Source organism: Mercenaria mercenaria, chromosome 10, assembly GCF_021730395.1.
Source record: "Mercenaria mercenaria strain notata chromosome 10, MADL_Memer_1, whole genome shotgun sequence".
In the NCBI taxonomy this organism is placed as follows: Eukaryota; Metazoa; Mollusca; class Bivalvia; order Venerida; family Veneridae; genus Mercenaria; species Mercenaria mercenaria.
The window spans coordinates 12,361,923-12,382,972 of record NC_069370.1 but is presented as its reverse complement, the minus strand read 5'-3'; the positions used below and the strand labels follow the sequence as shown (position 1 = coordinate 12,382,972).

The 21,050-nt window shown below is 33.2% G+C and overlaps 1 long non-coding RNA gene across 1 annotated transcript; it reads left to right on the top strand.

Annotated features, from left to right (window-relative positions):
• Positions 1 to 2,414: 2,414 nt before the first annotated feature.
• Positions 2,415 to 20,716, top strand: LOC128546169 (uncharacterized). Its single transcript, XR_008372625.1, has 4 exons — positions 2,415 to 2,611; positions 12,096 to 12,223; positions 12,489 to 12,679; positions 20,082 to 20,716. It is a non-coding gene; the product is annotated as an uncharacterized LOC128546169 (long non-coding RNA).
• The last annotated feature ends 334 nt before the right edge of the window (positions 20,717 to 21,050 follow it).

The window sequence follows — 21,050 nt, the reverse complement described above, 5'->3', positions numbered from 1 at the left end:
AGATTTTATATCGACAGGGAACAGACCAGAACAGATGAGAAATTTAAACTCTTACCCTAGTCAGGGTTTAGGGCTTAGGACTAGGGTTATGGTAAGAGTTAGAGTGTACATTTTTTAGGGTGAACTTGCAAGTTTTTTAGCTGCAGAAAGTGCTTACATAATCCTAGTGACAACTAAAATACAATAAATGTGTATTTATATATTCAGTCAATTTTATAGTTTTATAGTGTTTTTTGCACATCTTGTTGATTGCCTCTGACAGGACAGGTGATGGACTCCATGATAGACAGATCTTTAAGTATTCAGATACATACTTGCAGCTATATCTTTTATTCGCATAGTCTCGTAACTTTGGAACAAGGTTGGAGCAGAGTACAGAGCAGTGTATAATTGTGCAAAACACCGGTCAATTGTGCATCATTCTTCACTTTGATTCCCCTCCATTTTTTAGAGTAACACGACAGCATTAATAAAAGGAATCCATGTCAGGGTCAAGATAAGGTCACAGTTAAATGATTTAGCAGCATGTATAAATACCATATGGAGTTGTGGTCACTTATATTTGTAAGTTTGGATCGAAGAGTAAAATATATTTTATGCACCACATGTAAGCTTTAACTTGATATTGTCTTTTCATTCCTGAGAAAGAGTAAATCGATGTTAAGACAATAGTATATCCAATTGTGTATATTGATTGACACGCAAAACAAAAGAAATTATTCACCAGATGTTTTTCAGCTAATGAAGTCTAGATGAGAGATGACTTTTTGAAATGTTTCAGTGTTATACGTGTATTAAAATCATGGAGTAAAATGTAATTGCGAATGACAATATATATGTGTGTGTGTTATTCTAATTATTAGATGGAATATACCACTTTCTTTTCGATTTTTATAGCAATTAATATAAAATTTCAAAAAGTGGTTGTGTTTTTGGAATTAAGTGTAACGAGAGTAAGAAAAAAATATTCAAATTGGATTTAATTTTCAATTTAATTTGAAGTGTACACAGTAAAGGAATAATAACGATTTGTGAGTATTTTGATGTTCCCTTATCTTCTAAGATTATACACTTGACAATATAATCCTGAAAAAAGTGGCGATTACGTTTTACGGATAGACCAACAAAATCACCTTCAAACTGGCTTCTTGAATAAATGGCGTAGATGAATGCACTTATAAGCCACTCATTATACTGCGATTAAATATATTATATAACTCACCATTTTCAAAATGTTGAGAAAAATACCAGAGATGTAATAGCAGATTAAGAGACAGTCGAAGGATCTGCCAACAATCAAATATATAGTCACTAAATGAGGCATCCGTCAATGCAGGACGATATTTAGCTATGTGTCCTATGAAAGAAACAAGTTTTTCTTTTAGGGTAATGGTAACGAAATAGCATCCAGAGATTCAAACAATGAAATAGTTATCTCTCTTTCGCCTTGAATTTACGGCTCTTACTCATCTTAGATGAATTTACGGCTCTTACTCATGTGAAATTATGCTAAGTCATTGTATTTTGCTACTGAAGAAAAATACGTAAAACATAATTATTAGGAAAGTTGATAAAATCAGCGCTTTTCAACAGTAAGAGGACAAAAATAATTTTGTTTAGAGAAATTGCTTGTGAGGTTTAATGATTATACGCGCTAACGCGTACCTTATTTTACTTTATTTTATTTTATACTCGCCGAAGGAATGTTTACATTATGCAAAAAATCATGTCAAAATCTTTCTACGAAATTATTGTTTTCGAACAGAATGACTAAGTAGTATGTAAAAACTGTCCCATATATTAAAAAAATCCTTAAAATTATCACATGAATTAATATTACTGTAAATTGAGCGAAAAACATACGGGGTTCTCCGACTTCGTTTTCGTTGTATTGTCTAAATATCCCCTCCCCCTACACCACCCTTTTCACGCGTAGATTTTTTACTTAAAAATATCAGAAAGAGCTGTTTGTATTTTAAGGAAAATGAAATAATAAAAAAAGTTTACAGTAACATAAATATAATTCAAAACATATCCTGATTTTGTTAACCATTTTCCGTTTTCTTTCCGACTTTTATTGTCACACTTGTAAATTTGAATGCATATTACAAACACAAAAACATGATGAAAAAATGTTACTTTTTTATTAAACATTTTACCGCTTGTTCTCTCCTCCGTAGATGTTTTTAATTTTCTGACAATGTTCCTGAAATGTTTATAAATTAAATAAGATTATAAAATTCCTTGTCTAAGATGCTATGGAAATTGGGAAGTTTAAAAGATAGTAGGTAAGGGTAGATTTCTCGGAAGCAAAAATTGTTTGTTTGTAGGATTTATTTGTAGCCTTCATTTTACGGCTTGTTGCATTATTAAATAATTTTTCGTTTTTGTTAATACAATTTTTTCAGGAATCCAGACATGTTAGTTTGAGACCGACTAGCTACAGCGCTCCATGAAGTTGGAAAGTTGTCAATTTGTTACGGAGAGTGCCTGCTGGCTAGAAACTATACGTTAGAAACTCGAAAAGACAGGTTACGTAAGCAGACCGCCGTGACATAATTGGAAGCTGTTGAGAAACGGCGTAAAACCCAAATAAATGGTTATCAAATGCGTAAGTGCAATTATTTTCATGCCAATACATTTTGAACGTCTGAGGTTAACTTCATGTCGTTTTGACTGTGCATAATTCGACCAACTTAAAAATCAGAATTAGCAAGGAATATTTCTTTTTGGTTTTACGTCAGTTTTATTCAACATTTTTTACAAGCACACACTCCTTTTCCATAGTAAGATACAACTGTCCCATTGAAAATATTATTCATGGATAGAGCGGCCTAACCGGGCGACAAACTATGAGGTGAACGCTCAAACCGGTGTGTTATTCGGTCCGACATGAGAGTTGGGAGTAATATTTGACCGGGTGAATTAGACAAGAGACTATTTGCACAAGGTCAGTTGTATTTGAAGTTTCAAGACTGGGATTATTATAATCTGAATCGCATATTTTTGTTATCCATGGTTCAAATTTGATGTTCATTTAAAAAGATGAAAGTTAATACCGTGGGAATGGCCGGACCTGTCGATATTGAAATAACTTGTAGCCCGACGCAATAGTTTTGGTCCTGTGTTAAAAAGATCTGCTTGTATTAGTTTATGTATGAAACAAAAAACACTCAGATATAATTTATACCCTTTTTCCTTTTTTTTTCTTTTTTTTTTTTTTGATAGTGCCATTTTAAAACAGACTGAGCGGTCATGTTTCAGGAGACCTGGATTCTAAATGTTTGCGTAAAAGTTTGGAAACGGCACCGAAGTTTCATATCATTCATATCATATCACCGGTTTTCTTTCAATCTAAAGTTGAAAATGACTGCAATTTAGCGGCTATATCCAGCTATAATATTCACGTTATTAAAATTTTATAAAAATTAGCACATACTGATAAAAACGGTGGAAGGTTATTTATGAATAGGTCAAATGCTGACAAAATCTCAGCATATATTTTTTTTAATCAGAGATCTAATAGATTTTTTTTCTTTTTTTTTTTGCTTGAAGGCGTTCATTCTAGCTTTTATGAAATAGAATATATAGGAAATATTTCTAAGTAGACTGTAGTTACATTCCCTCCTTTTATGAACTACAATTAGATATTTTATTGTTTAATTATGACTGAAAACGAAATGAAATTTTTAGCATAAAACCTGCTTACCGCTAACGTTTGGAACGCAAAGATGTGGCGACATAAAGCATAATGTTTGACATTCCTCTAAATGACGCTGCATTATGCCTTCTTGACCTTAAGTCAGTCATTCGTTGACGCTTGGCATCAAAAACGCCGCCAAGTGTTGAGTCTGAAGTACATTTATTGCAATATGAGAAATCACTTAATTATTAGTTTGGTTATTCTGACTGGTTACAAATTATCAACATTAGCACATAATACAGTATATGTTATAAACTGTTAAAAGCTTGAAGAAGATGCATGTTAGAAAAGCATTACCATGCAATACAAATCCTCTACCTGCAACGACACTGACATTGCGAGTAAGGGGTCCCTTTACATACAAAATTAGAGTAAATATTTCACCAACTAAAGTCAGCACCTGTGAAAAGTTCTTATATGCAGGAGCATGTGTATGAAGTTTAACAGAAATGCAGTTTGTTGGGAAATGAGGAATTGAGTAAATGATTATTTCAAAGTTGTGGTTCACAGAAACCATTATCTTTATTATCATATAATGTAATGAGTGTTTTCTATTCACTGATAAATATTCATGGACCTTAGTCACCTACATTATAGATTTCAGAATGCAGATTATACAGTTTCCATTGCCAAAACAACCAAAAATTTTGTACAAGAAAAGAATGATATAACATGAACAATCTCTAAATTGCCCCTATTCACAAAGCAAATGTCATGAATCTTTCTTATATACTTTTGGAATATCATAGAATTTTTTTTTTGGCCGAACGGTAAACTTGAAGTCCTCGTTGAACCGTAAGGTTATTAGGAATATGTCAGTGTCTAGATTCAAATCTAATATTACAAGAAATTTAGCAAGCATAATAACCCACTGCCAAAGTGTAGAAAATGTTTTAATGAAAATCTTTCTTCAAATTAGACAGGAATGAACGGTAAATTTGAAGTCCTCGTTCAACCGTAAGGTTACTAGGAATATGTCAGTGTCTAGATTCAAACCTAATATTACAAGACATTTAGCAAGCATAATAACCCACTGCCAAAGTGTAGAAAACGTTTTAATGAAAATCTTTTTTTAAGTTAGACAGGAATGGACAGATACAAAAACAAACTATCTATAAAGTAAAAAAAATGAAAAATAAAAAGAAACTAGTAATAAGATATAATACAACCAGAGCAACTGACTAGTCATATAAAATTAATGAAAATATAAATTCAACAAGGAAATCTATTTGAAAGTCACTGATGCTTTGATTAGTTATGGTCCCATGCCTTTTGATATTTCGATCTAACAATATTTTAGAGAAGTATTAACCTGTCACTGACAAATTCAGCCAAATGATGGCTCTTTATTGCACACCTTAGTTGACAGTGAATATCTGTAAACAATAAGTATTTGACACATAAGAAAAAAAAGATAAAGGTTAGAATCAAGATGAGTTTATAAAATATGTAGAAATATTCTGACCAGTTGTACATGTGGTCGCAAATGGGAAACTCTATGCTTCAAACTTAAGGTAACCATAACAATTATATAAATATACAACTGCAAAAGGTATCTGTAACAATGTGTGTATTCTGAAATTACATCACTGTACCTATCAACAAAGAAAATAATAAAAGATTAAAAATAAGTTAACAGCGGCACTTCATACGTTCATTTCAACATATATATGCTTATTGATTCCTTTACTTTGTTTGTTTTTTTTTTCAAGGAATTTTATAAAGGCAAAGTGTAATTTTCCGTATTTTTATTTTTTAATATTCTCTTCGAAGTTTACTTATCGTAAAATACATGAACGCTCCCTTGCCCACAATAGACCTCACGCATTGCAGTATGGTATATCTGCGGTGTGTTCTACTTATAAAACAATAGATAGGTAAGTAGGTCATGCTAAGGTCAGAAATAGAAAACTTGACTTACAGAGTAACCTCCCTTATCAATAAATCGGATCAACATTTTGACGAAATTATAAACAAAAAAATATTTTCTGTTCTACAAATAAAGAGAGAAAAGACAGATAACATTGTTTTATATCACACAATAAGTCGCATTACATACATATCTTCTGGGTTTTTTTTCCATTTCATATGTTTATTCACTAAAATCTATTGTGCAATATCGAGGGTCATTTTACATACTATTCACTGTGTTCAGTTTTACAATGCGAAACTATTCGATACCATCTTTACAGGGTCCAAAATAAAAGTGTATCCCATATACGCGACACCGCCTTCTGGCGGTCACAAGCACTTATTGTCAGGATATAGTAAGAACTAAGTATAACAGAAAATAGCATAACGATACTACATGTAAATATCAATTGATGTAGACGGTACGTTGAGGGTGCTTACATTCCTTCGTATCATTTGCAATAGATACGTAGTGCATATACACAGTCACAAATAGTTTATGTCAAAATTAGAACACCTGCAATTTCAGAAAAAGTCTACAATTTCGGTGCAATTTCGTTTTTAATAGATCTGCCACAAATGGAACCATTTCTTCATTGACTTGTCCAAAAGCATTTATAACTTTTCCATGCCATGATACAAGATTAAGTTTCGTTTATTTAATAAGCAATTAACTAGCTGATATTTTAGAAAAAGACACAGTTCAATGACATTAATATAAGTATAAATAAATAAAGAAACGAAAAGGAAAAAATACATTAAAACATCAAAAAGAAAAAACAAAGACAAATATCAAACAGGGATTGCCACGCACCAAAAACACAGCCTCCTCAAAACGAAACCCACAGCACGCAGACGCGTGCAAGACTTGTGGCGTGCAATCCAGGATCTTCATTGACTTTGAAAACCACTTTTTTAAATACTGATACACTATACTGACAGATAAACAATAATAAATAATGATAAATGATAAATAAACAATTATTATAATGGTATCTGTATACCATACATATGGTATATGAATATTGACTTATTTCTTATAATCTTGTGAACAAGAAGAAAAGTGGAAATAATAAAATCACTATAAATCAACATTATTTTCACTTTGAAGAAGTTCATGCTGATTAATGAAAAAGAGATTAATGAAAAAAATCAGATTGTCTTGCATTGTGAAATGTTATGAGCTAATCGATTTGACCGCATTTGAACGTTCTAAAGTTGCTGAAATCAGCACTAGACTCTGCTTTGTTATAAAAAACAAACAAACAAACAAAAAAAAGAAAAAAAAAAAAACAAACAACAAAACATATATACCAATTTTGTATTAACAAAACATATATACCAATTATATACTACTGTTTAAATATTTACAATATTATATCAGTTACTCTAGCATCATCTTTTCTACTGCAATTTTGCTTTACCAGAAACTTTAAGATTAAAAACTAAGAACCTTCCATAACTTTTCAAAATTTCGGGGCACACATTAAGTCAATTCATATTCAATTCAGTTTTGGTATTTACGTATTTTGAACTAATTTTATGATTATACACTAAAACATGTAGTTAAAATCACTTTCTAAGAAAACAATTATTACTCATAAGTACTCTTAAAAATGTAAATAATGTGTTGTAATTCGTCTAGTGTCTAGGAAGACTGAACATCTAAATCGGGACTATTGTGAAAATAAATGATTGATTTAATAATTGAAGTACAATCAAGTTCAACACCAATCTTTTTCTGTAAAACGGAAAGTAAGGGATAAAAGCAGTGTCAAAAAGCATAGACGGAGTAGATGAGTTTGTCCATTTCTAAGTTTGAAATTTCAAATGAATGCTGATTATATATCCATATTTCTTGTTTAATGTATAACCATAACAGTCCACAATATAATAAAATACTATATAAAAAAGCAAAACGTGTAAATTTATTCAGATAAATATACAGTTTGTAATATTGTGACATAATCAGGAAATATATACAATTTTATTGTCATGATAAATTTTGATTGATGAATAAAAAGTTATTCTAGAACTGTCAGTGCTGCACAGCGGATGTGTGCGCATATTAACAAACTTAGATTAACCTAAAATATATGTTTCATTTTTCTCTCATCATGGCGTAACATTTCAAACATGTTTTGAAAACGGACGTCCCAACTACACGTTTACGCTACAAAAAGCAATAAACATAGACCATTGATAATTCTTCACCATTTAGTTGTTTTCGAGTATTTCATATCAATGTATATTTAAACTGAATAGATTGACAATATTTTTTATTCTTTTATTCATGCAAACCATCCAATTTGAGAGGTAACCATATCAGATCCTAGACGCTAAAACAATTTAAACAGCTAAATTGTTTTAGAGAAATGGAAGTCTGATTTCTGCACTCTGTTAAACCCGGCATATATTGTCAATGAGGATAATGTAGTGGGTAGACCGGTAAGTACATGTCTGGAGCTAGGTGATGCCTCTGAAGAAGTGTTTGATTGTATTATTACTCATGAGGAAGTGTTGTATGTCTTGAAAAAGGCAAAATATGGTAAAGCACCTGGGTTCGATGATATTCCTGTGGATTTACTGAAAAATGAAACAGCCTTGGTAATGTTGATAGACCTCTTCAATCACTGTTTTTCCAATGGAATGGTTCCGTCTGATTGGTCAAAAGGGGTCATAACACCTGTTCCAAAAAATTTTACAGCAGATCCTCGTGACCCGCTTTCTTACAGAGGCATTACCCTGGCCCCAGTCATGTATAAGTTATATGCAAGTGTACTAAATGAAAGAATTTACAAATGGTGTGAAGAAAATAACATCATAAATGATGAGCAGAATGGGTTTGTCAAGGGTAGGAGTACCATAGACCATGTTTCTTCGATTACTAATATCATAGAGACAAGAAAACTTAAAAAACAGTGTACGTTTGCAGCATTCATAGATTTCCGAAAAGCATATGATTTTATTAATCGAAGCAAACTGTGGGATAAGTTACAGAAATCAGGTCTGAAGGGTAGACTACTTCAAGCAGTTCATTCTCTATATAAAGATGTAAAATGCTGTATTAGAGTGAATGGTTTTGATACATCATGGTTCAATGTAAACTGTGGCTTGAAACAGGGCTGTTCGTTATCACCTATTTTATTTAACATGTACATCAATGATCTGGTAGATTATTTGAAAGAGCTAAATGTTGGTTTAAAGATAGATAATGAAATGGTATGCATAATGTTATACGCGGACGATGTTGTCCTACTGGCTGAAACGGCAGAAGACCTGCAAATTTTACTTGATAGTCTTAGTATAAGGTGTGATACAAATGCTATGTCTATAAATTGTTTTGTTTGTTTGTTTGTTTTGGGTTTAACGCCGTTTTTCAACAGTATTTCAGTCATGTAACGGCGGGCAGTTAACCTAACCAGTGTTCCTGGATTCTGTACCAGTACAAACCTGTTCTCCGCAAGTAACTGCCAACTTCCCCACTTGAATCAGAGGTGGAGGACTAATGATTTCAGACACAATGTCGTTTATCAAATAGTCACGGAGAACATACGCCCCGCCCGAGGATCGAACTCACGACCCCGCGATCCGTAGACCAACGCTCTACCTACTGAGCTAAGCGGGCGGGTCTATAAATTGTGATAAGTCAAAGGTTATACATTTTAGAACTAAAAGTACAAATCTGACATCTTTTAGCTTTAAAATATGTAACCAAAATATTGGTATTGTTCATAGTTATAGATATTTGGGTCTAATATTGAATGAGTTTATGGACTATGCTGAAATGGCAAAGTCAGTAGCACTGTCTGCTGGAAGAGCACTTGGTCTGCTCATATCAAAAGTAAACAGGTAGGGGGTTTTCAATACACGACATTCTCAAAGCTGTACGACAGCACGGTTTGGCCTATTTTAAACTATGGTGCTTATATTTTGGGTGACCAGTCCTTCTCTTGTATAAACACTATTCAGAATCGAGCAATGCGGTACTTTTTAGGGGTCGGAAAATATACCCCAAATGTGGCGGTAATTGGAGAAATGGGGTGGAAACCATCCATAGTACGGCAATGGGGGTCGGTTGTACGACAGCTTTGTAGAATGTCAAATATGGATAATGGAAGGCTTAACCAAAAGATCTTTGATTGGGCCAGACGGAGTGCTTCGACCAGGTGTAAAAACCAATATTTCATATCCATGTCCTTCTGCACTGTCCGGTATACAATGAAATCCGTGAGGATTTGTATGTGGAAATACGAAATGTTTGTAACACTTTTGATATGTTGTCTGATAGAGAGAAACTTTGCTTTATGCTTCAGAATTCTGATATAGTAAAATTTTCTGCCAAAGCCTGCTTCCAAATACTTCAACTTAGACGCTTAAAATTGTTCAGGAGATAAATTTTATAAATTCAGTGTTCACTGTTGAACTTTGTTTTTAGAACTTTTAACAAGTAATGTTAAGATTTAGAAGAAATTTTAAAATAAGATGGTAAGCTGAAATGACTCTGTAGTTGTAATATATAGTATTTTGATTTTATATTTTACAACTTAGGTGCAGATAATTTTGACAAATCTGGTGTTCACTGTGAACTTCGTTTTTTTTTTTGTTTTTTTTTTAGAAGCTTTGAAAAGTAATTTTAGTTTAAGTAGAAATTTGAAAATAAGATGGTAAGCTGAAATGACTCTGTAGTTGTAATATATAGTATTCTGGTTTTATATGTTACAACTTAGGTGCAGATAATTTTGACAAATCTGGTGTTCACTGTGAACTTCGTTCTTTTTTTAGAACCTTTGAGATGTAATTTTAGTTTAAGTAGAAATTTTAAAATAAGATGGTAAGCTGAAATGACTCTGTAGTTGTAATATATAGTATTTTGATTTTATATTTTACAACTTAGGTGCAGATAATTTTGACAAATCTGATGTTCACTGTGAACTTCTTTTTTTTTTTTTAGAACCTTTGAGAAGTAATTTTAGTTTAAGTAGAAATTTTAAAATAAGATGGTAAGCTGAAATGACTCTGTAGTTGTAATATATAGTATTTTGATTTTATATCTTACAACTTAGGTGCAGATAATTTTGACAAATCTGGTGTTCACTGTGAACTTTGGTTTTTTTTTCTTTTAGAACCTCTGAGAAGTAATTTTAGTTTAAGGAGAAGTTTTTAAAATAATATGAATTTTTGGTTGTAAGTTTGAAATGACTCTATCAGTACTAAGTAGCAGTTTGTTTATATATTTTATCAATACCTTCTAATGACTCAAGAAAATTGGAAATTATGAATTAGCTTAATATGAATTTTGTACATCATGCTTAAAAGATTATAAATAGGAATAGTCATAAATTTTAGCTAAATTTTTTTTTATATAACTATATAATATCATAGCCAAACAAAATAGAATATATACACTTCGTAATTAATGAGCTAAATATTGGTTATAATATTGGTAGAATGTAAATAGAATTTTTAATAATGATTTTTAATAGGGATGTTTTAAAGTCTCTTATAATTCCTATGAAGGAGTGGCTTTGTGTTATATAAATGGTTTTATCTGTAAATTGTAATGTATACAAAGATGAGACTCTAATAAAATATGACTTGACTTGACTTGGCTAAAAATAGTTACCTTAAGAAGTTTATACACAGATATCTACCTTAGAGAATCTGAACATTTTTTTATATATTTTGAAAATAGTAGATCATGTTAAAGCAGAACATTTGTGTGTGACAAAATGCCAAGAATAAATATTCTAATATCTATGAAGATGTGTTAAATGAAAATTTGTTTTTCCCCTATGTGAATATGTCATCAAATTATTTGTATGCTGATGTTGGCAGAAACTATAGCTCTTTTGAATAAGGACAGATATTATGAAACACCCTGTCATGAAATGGAAAAGTCGTGTTTAAAACAAACAAGAATGACTATTTTGTAACATGATATTGAAATTCTTTCATAAAAAAACTTCCGTTTGTATAACTCCGAAGGCATACAGTTAATAAATTGGATGAAAAACATTACTTAAGTGTCTCGATTGACAATCCCCTGCAAATATATTTAAACACTTTCTAATTCGGCATTCTAGTTAATTAGAAATAACATACATCTTTGATCTATGAGTAACAAATAAGAGCTGTACCATATATCCTCATAGTAATTTTCCTCCTGCCAGTCAAGATAATGTATACAGACTTAATATTCCCTTTTCTCCTTAATAAAGTACTCCCTAAATATTAACATTTTTAGTATTTGATAATTCCATGTTTTATCATTATTCGTACATTTTGTTGCGTTACACACAATGCAGAGACTACGGTGGCACAGAGGTGACATCCGCAACACTTTATTTATATTGTGGCCACAACTTAGTAAATTGCAATCATGATAAGTCCTCACAAATTGATTTATTTTATGACCATTAATTGTAAACAATGTGTTTCAAAAAGTGTAAAATAATAACATGATCCGTTTTTTTTCAAGTCCTCGGCTGTTACCAATCCGAAGATACGCAGATGATATTTTGAAAGAAAAGAAAACCCCAGCTTATTCCTCTCCTTAAGGGCGAACTTCAACAATCACATGGATTCTGCACCAAAGACCGACTGAAGGTAAAAGATCAAGCGTGGAATTATCAAAATAAGCAAACACTTAGACAGTTAATTTAATGAGTGTCTCATTCGAAACTTCATTTAGATGTAATTTTTGAATATTACGTTTTCAATCAGAATTTATACAAAGGAGGAATGGAACAAAGTAAAACTTAAAATGGCTGAAACAATTCCGATTTTGAACATTAGTGCATGCTTGAATTTTATTTAAATTGTTTCGTTTTTAAAGTACAGCCAGTTGTAACATAAATCATTTTCATTTCAGAAAAAATAATAACGATCCAAACATCGTAAGTAATTTACAAACAAAAGACAGGCATGGAAGGAGCAGGTTATTGTTGTTGTTTTCTACTGCGCAATTTGGAAGTGAATGCTGGCACTTAGATTGTGTAATTATGAAAGTAAAGTCAGTTACAGTACAAATCGCAAGGGTGCTCACAATTTCACATAGTTCAGGTAATTTTTGTTCCTTTTTTAAACGTTTATAATAAAGGAATGCATTTATTTTTAAGACGTTTAACGGGTAAACAGTGGGTTTACCGTAATGCGTTATCTTTCTCCAAACCAAATGTTTAAAACTGTTAATAATATTTTAAGACAAAATGTGTTAACAAGACTGTGCATAAAAGACAGAAGATATCAAAGAATATCAGGCTTCTGCACAATATTTTGTTTTCAGCTAATGTAAAACTGTCATTTATTTTATATATTTCTAACATGTTTGCATATAAATAAACCTTTCTTGTTGTTTTTTTTTTGTTTTTGTTTTTTATTTTTAGTTTGTTTGTTTGTAAAAGTGGGTTTCAGGAGAATTTTACATACTCTATATTAATTTGTTACGAAACTTCAAATTTCAAATTGACCAAACTATTCATTGTTTCACTGCTCACAATAACATCAAACGATAACGCCAATTATTTTTCCCCAAACGCGTTAAATCAGTTGTTGTGAGCATTTATGAATACAGGGCATGAAATAAGAATAGCCTGTTCATTTTAAAAACTAAGGAATTTGTCATTATTTAGTAAAACTACACACAATTTAATATTTTAAGTTTGCAATTGATCAGTAATATTCATTGCCAAACATATGGTTAGAATTTGACAATTTCGCGTTCAAAAGATGATACACCATTTGTTAAACATTTGTACTTGCAACCGAGCTAAAACACAAAATTGAATATAAACAAAACTACGTTTAACTTGAAAAGAAACAAGTCCAATCTGATATGTCACCATCAGCCATGGCGTACAGTTGCATTATAATTACATTATTACATTATTACATAAAGTGATAAAGTCTGTGGTTTATTGTTTATATGTAAAAAGTATAGGCTCTTGTACAGGCCGGGGTAGAGTGGTGCTATCACCACTGGCGATTTCTGTGGTTTATTGTTATTATGCTATTAATAAAATCTCTGGTACGGTACAGAGGAGAGAGGTGCTATCACCACTGTAAATTTTTTGTTGTTTATTGTTTTTTTTTGTAATTAGTATAGTCTCCGGAACGGGCTAGAGTAGAGTGGTGTTATCACCACTGGGTAAAACAGTGGTTTATTGTTATAAGTTAATAGAAGAGTCTCCGGTACGGGCCACAGTAGAGTGGTGCTATCACCACTGGGGATTGCTGTAGTTTATTGTGTATATGTAATAAGAATAGTCTATGTACAGGCCAGGGTTTAGTGGTACTATCACCACTGGGGGTTGCTGTGGTTTATTTTGTTTTGTAATTAGTATAGTCTCTGGTACGGGCTAGGGTATAACTGTGGTTTATTGTTATATGTTATTAGAATAGTCTCTGGTAAGGGCCATAGTAGCGTGGTGCTATCACCACTGGGGATAACTTGGTATATTGTTGTAATGCTACTAGTATAGACTCTGCTACGGTGCACAGGAGAGTGGTGCTTTCAACACTGGGTATTACTGAGGTAAATTGTAAAACCGTGAAGTGGTGCTATCACCACTGGGGTTTATTGTGGTTTACTGTTTTTTTTTGTAATTAATATAGTCTCTGGATCGGGTTAGAGTAGAGTGGTGTTATCACCACTGGGTATAACTGTGGTTTATTGTTATATGTTATTAGAATAGTCTCTGGTACGGGCCAGAGTAAAGTGGTGCTATCACCACTGGGGATTACTGTGGTATATTTTTATTATAATTATTAATATAGTCTGCAATGGTGCAGAGGTGAGTGGTGCTTTACACACTGGGTATTACTGAGGTATATTTTTATTGTGATATTAGTAAAGGCCATGTCATCACTGGGAATTATTGTGGTATATTCTTTTTTTGTGATTAGTATAGTCTGTGGTACGGTCTAAAATATAGTGGTGTTATTACTATTGGGTATAACTGTGGTTCATTGTAACATTTAGTAGAATAATTTCTGGCATGGGCCAGAGTAGAGTGGTGCTATCACCACTGGGGATTACTGTGGTATAGAAATAATGCTATTAGTATAGTCTCCGGTAATGTACAGAGGAGAGTGGTACTATCACCACTGGGGATTGCTGTGGTTTATTGTTTATATGTAATAAGTATAGTCTATGTACAGGCCAGGGTTTAGTGGTACTATCACCACCGGGGGTTGCTGTGGTTTATTTTTTTGTAATTAGTATAGTCTCTGGTACGTGCTAGAGTAGAGTGGTGTTATCACCACTGGGTATAACTGTGGTTTATTGTTATATGTTATTAGAATGGATTCTGGTAAGGGCCAGAGTAGCGTGGTGCTATCACCACTGGGGATAACTTGGTATATTGTTGTAATGCTACTAGTATAGACTCTGCTACGGTGCACAGGAGAGTGGTGCTTTCAACACTGGGTATTACTGAGGTAAATTGTAAAACCGTATGTTAATAATATAGTTTCTGCCACGGGGCCGAGTGAAGTGGTGCTATCACCACTGGGGTTTATTGTGGTTTACTGTTTTTTTTTGTAATTAATATGAGCCGTGCCATGGGAAAACCAACATAGTGGGTTTGCGACCAGCATGGATCCAGACCAGCCTGCGCATCCGCGCAGTCTGGTCAGGATCCATGCTGTTCGCAAACAGTTTCTCCAATTCCAATAGGCTTTAAAAGCGAACAGCATGGAGCCTGACCAGACTGCGCGGATGCGCAGGCTGGTCTGGATCCATGCTGGTCGCAAACCCACTATGTTGGTTTTCTCATGGCACGGCTCATATAGTCTCTGGATCGGACTAGAGTAGAGTGGTGTTATCACCACTGGGTATAACTGTGGTTTATTGTTATATGTTATTAGAATAGTCTCTGGTACGGGCCAGAGTAAAGTGGTGCTATCACCACTGGGGATTACTGTGGTATATTTTTATTATCATTATTAATACAGTCTGCTATGGTGCAGAGGTGAGTGGTGCTTTGCACACTGGGTATTACTGATGTATATTGTTATTATGATATTAGTAAAGGCCATGTCACGGGGCCAGTCGAGTTGTGCTATCACCGCTGGGAATTATTGTGGTATATTCTTTTTTTGTGATTAGTATAGTCTGTGGTACGGGCTAAAATATAGTGGTGTTATTACTATTGGGTATAACTGTGGTTCATTGTAACATTTAGTAGAATAGTTTCTGGCATGGGCCAGAGTAGAGTGGTGCTATCACCACTGGGGATTACTGTGGTATAGAAATAATGCTATTAGTATAGTCTCCGGTAATGTACAGAGGAGAGTGGTACTATCGCCACTGGGGATTGCTGTGGTTTATTGTTTATATGTAATAAGTATAGTCTATGTACAGGCCAGGGTTTAGTGGTACTATCACCTCCGGGGGTTGCTGTGGTTTATTTTTTTGTAATTAGTATAGTCTCTGGCTCGGGTTAGAGTAGAGTGGTGTTATCACCAATGGGTTTAACTGTGGTTTATTGTTATATGTTATTAGAATAGTCTCTGGTACGGGCCAGAGTAAAGTGGTGCTATCACCACTGGGGATTACTGTGGTATATTTTTATTATAATTATTAATATAGTCTGCTATGGTGCAGAGGTGAGTGGTGCTTTGAACACTGGGTATTACTGAGGTATATTTTTATTATGATATTAGTAAAGGCCATGTCACGGGGCCCAGTCGAGTTGTGCTATCACCACTGGGAATTATTGTGGTATATTCTTTTTTGTGATTAGTATAGTCTGTGGTACGGGCTAAAATATAGTGGTGTTATTACTATTGGGTATAACTGTGGTTCATTGTAACATTTAGTAGAATAGTTTCTGGCATGGGCCAGTGTAGAGTGGTGCTATCACCACTGGGGATTACTGTGGTATAGAAATAATGCTATTAGTAATGTACAGAGGAGAGTGCTATTAGAACAGTCTCTGGTACGGGTCAGAGTAGAGTGGTGCTATCACCACTGGGGATTACTGTGGTATATTTTTATTATAATTATTAATAAAGTCTCTGCTATGGTGTAGAGGAGAGTGGTGCTGTAAACACTGGGTATTACTGAGGTATATTTTCATTTTATTGGTATAGTCTCTGTCATTGGGCCGAGTCGAGTGGTGCTATCACCAGTAGGGATTATTGTGGTATATTGTTTTTTTTTGTAATTAGTATAGTCTCTGGTACGGGCTAGAATAGAGTGGTGTTCTCACCACTGGGTATAACTGTGGTTCATTGATACAGTTATTAGAATAGTCTCTGGTAAGAGCCAGAGAAGAGTGGTGCTATCACCACTGGGGATTACTGTGGTATATAGTTATTATGTTATTAGTATAATCTCCGGTAATTTGTAGAGGGGAGTGGTACTATCACCACTGTGGTTTATTTTTTATATGTTATAAGTATAATCTCTGGTACAGGCCAGGGTTGAGTGATGCTATCACCACTTATTGTGGTTTATTTTTCTTTTTTGTAATTAATTTAGTCTCTTGTACGGACTAGAGTAGAGTGGTGTTATCACCACTAGGTATAACGGTGGTTTATTGTTATTATGTTATCAGTATAGTATCTGCTACGGGGCAGAGGAGAGTGGTGATGTCAACACTGGTAATTACTGTGTTATATTGTTATTATAATATTAGTATTGCCTGTGGTACGGTACAGAGGAGTCTGGTGCTATCTCCACTTGGAATTACTGTAGTTTATTTAGCATGTTATTGGTGTAGTCTCTGGTAAGCGCCAATGGAGTGTGGTGCTATCTCATCAGGAGATTGTTATATTGTATTATGTTACTGGTATTGATTTGTACTCTAGTACAATTAGTATAGTATTTGGCATGGTACAGAGGAGAGTGGTTCTAGCACCACCTGAGATTAATGTATGTTATATTATGTAAGTAGTCTCTGGTATTAGTGTAGAAGATTGTTATTATGTCATTGGTATTGGTATATTCTCTGGTACGGGCCAGAGGATAATGGTGCTATCACCACAGGGGATTACTGTATTATATTATGTTATGGCAGTTGGTTTAGTGTCTGGTTCGATACAGAGGAGATTGATGCTATAGTATCTGGTCATATGAAAATTAACTGGTAAAGTCAGTGTATGATGGAAGTAGAAGATTTTTTTTCTAGATCTGCGGTTCAGAAACAATCAGTAACTGTAACCAAGTTACATAGCATTGTATGCTAAAGTTAATAACGGCTTAAATCTTAAATATATAAGAAATTCGTTCTGCGTGTATTCCTGGGTTTTTCATGTTTTTGTACGTTTCAGTGAACTTAGTTCATATTACTCTCATATAACTATCAGTATCAAAAAGAGTAAAACAGATCAGTTAAGTAAATGTTCTAAAATACGTATTGCTAAAACGATATCCGGTATCATGGGTAAAAAATATATTACTGACGCAGGTCTTACTCTCTTTTCATCCGATAACATTTTTACTTGAAAGCTTGAACAACTACGGTTTGGATAATACGAGCATTATATTCAAGAAAATGTTCTGGAAGCTATTGTAGCTACCGGAGAAAAGAAGGAGCTGTTTAGTTTACATAGTTTACCAGAGGAGGTGCATCTGCCGCGGTAAACAGCGAGAGTATTTCTGATAGTAGGTTACTTATTAATCACAGAAATAGGAAGTCCGGTTATACGAGGGGCGTTCAATATGTAATGTTACTCCTTATGTAGTTCCGTAACCGCTTATTGTTTTTAGATGCGGTTTTCGGCACATTATAGAGCAATTTATTGGCAGCACAATGCAATATAAATTATAAAAATCGGTCGATATAAAGTAAAAATATAATCAGTTGAGTGAGGTATACTGGACAATTTTATGTGCAAAATATTGAGAGTGTAATATGCAATTCCTTGATTCTACTATTCAACAACTAGACCTATAGTTCAATTTTCAGTTTAAACAGATAAAACAAATCATGATCTTCACAAAAACATATGAAAACTAAAATAAAAACGTTTATAACAGTTTTAAATTGAGTGTGTATATTTTAACTCGAAAAATGATAAGGTGAGTACACAAAAGCCTCTGCATTTTTGTCAGGCGCGATAATCATCGTTTAAAAAATTCTTGTATTTTAAGTTGATACTAGTATCTTTATTCTCGATTGCGAAACTAGTTCTTATGACTTTGATTAATCGCTCTCAACACCCATTCCAGATGGAATCAACCTCGAGTTTAGATTTTTTAGTTATGTTGCAAAATTAAAAATGCAACAATAAATACTTTAAAACAAACGCAAACTCATCTCAAATTGCCGTACCTCGTAGAAAAATGATAGGATTTTGTGATTTTAGAAGTTATTCTATTTTTCCGAGACTCTGGATGCCCAGGACAAACCTAAATTATAATTATGGTCCAGTATACCTGAGTATATCTCACTAAAATAATTAAATTTTTATTTTGAACCAGCCGATTTTTATAACTTATATAGCATTGTGTTCCCAACAAATTTCTCTATAACATGCCGAAAACCGCATCTAAAAATAACCAGCGGTTACGGAACTACATATGGAGTAACATTACATATTGAACGCTCCTCGTACGTTGGATAGATATGTTGATTATAGTTTGAAACCAAGTTGCAGCTTTCTAAACTTCCAGGAATGTATAAATGAACGGATTTCCAGAGATGTTTATTAACTGATAATGGTTAATTCAATTTTCCACAAGGTGTTCGTTTTTTTTAACAATGTAATGTATAGATAAGATATTAAGTCAGATTATCTCGCTTTTACAATATGATACAAACCATACCATCAACTATCTTTTTCCCTTTTTTAATATACTTAGTATATTTGTTTCTTCGAGATAGTAACCAGCCTATTCTGCTTTTACAAAATACTTGTTGTCGTTGTCGTTGTTTATCCAGGAGGTATGCTTAGAAGAGAAATGTTTTATTTTCGGACGAGCGCAGTTAGGGGAAAAATAAAGAGTTATAGTGTGATCGGCTTAATTTCTTGAACTTTTCTATTGCTGTCAGATTTTTTTTTAGTTTCAAACTATTGAAAAGTTGGTTACACGTACACATTGCTGAATCTATTATTGTCAATCCTAACACGACCAGCAAATAACCTACATACATGTAGAGCAAAATCTATCTCGGGTTATTCTGCAATAAACCACTTGTATGCAATGACGTCATCCGATCCAGGTACGTAGCACGGTCGTAAAAAGTAGTTACCAATTTTCTAACACTGTTGTACTAGTATGTCGTATTAGAATCGAAATAACAAGTTCACAAGTGTGATTTATCTTTGAATAACCCGAGTTTTTCGTTCTTATGTGAAATAATATATCACTCAGGCCTACGGCCTTCGTGATATATTCTTACGCACAAGAACTCAAAACTCGTGTTACTCTACGATAAACCACGTTTGGGAACTTATTATTTCTTAATTGAACACTGGAATGTTTTAATGTTATTGAAGTCTTTTTTACATTCAGGGATGATAAACAACAATCAATACTCATCAGAAGTGATAGTTTCTCGAAAAGTGGTTTGCTTTTGGAAGAAAGTGTTATATGTGTTACAGTATATATCAAAATATTCAGAGTGGATTTAACTTTCAACATCGTTTGGAAAATACGTAGATATAGTGAAGGAGAATAATTAAATGTGATATTAAATCTGGCATGCACATAGATATGATAAGGAAATATAGTTATTGTTGATGTTCCGACTGGATGTAATTTTCAAGACAATTTGAAATATACATATAACGAAGAAATGATATTATTTGTGTGTTCGTTTCATTCTAATTATTATTGACTCAAACAGGACTGTCTGGAATATGATTGTATAATGGGAAGAAATATAATTAGTGGTCAGTATGCTTTGCAACTGGATTTAATTTTTAAAAATTTGGAAGGAACAAAGATATGGTGAAGGAATTAATTAATTTGTGAGATTCAAATCGGATTTAATTTGCACTTCTAAATTTTTGTATATATAGAATGGTATATAATATGTGAAGAGCACGTTGCATTCTAATTATCAAATATTCAAATCGGATTAAGTGTTCAAGACATTTGGAATATACATAGATGTAGGGAAGGTATGTAATTATTACTAATATTCAAATCGGATTTATTTTCAATACAATTAGACATTGTCGGTTTATGTGAAGTCTGACTGTGAACACCGAATGCGGACTGTCTAGGGAGCGTTTCAAAACACATTTATTCATTTATTGGTTAGTTTTGGTAAGCGCCGTTTTTTCTGTATTTCTGTTATGTAACGGCAGGCAGTTGGCCTAACCAGTGTTCCTGGATTGTTTACTGGTACAAGTTAACCCGTTCTCAGCAAGTAACTGTTGCTGTTTTTTCATGGAAAATGTAAAAATGTAACGACCAAACTATTTTTAAGTTGCTTTAACACAGTGACAAGTCACACCCATTAACTGTGCATACTGA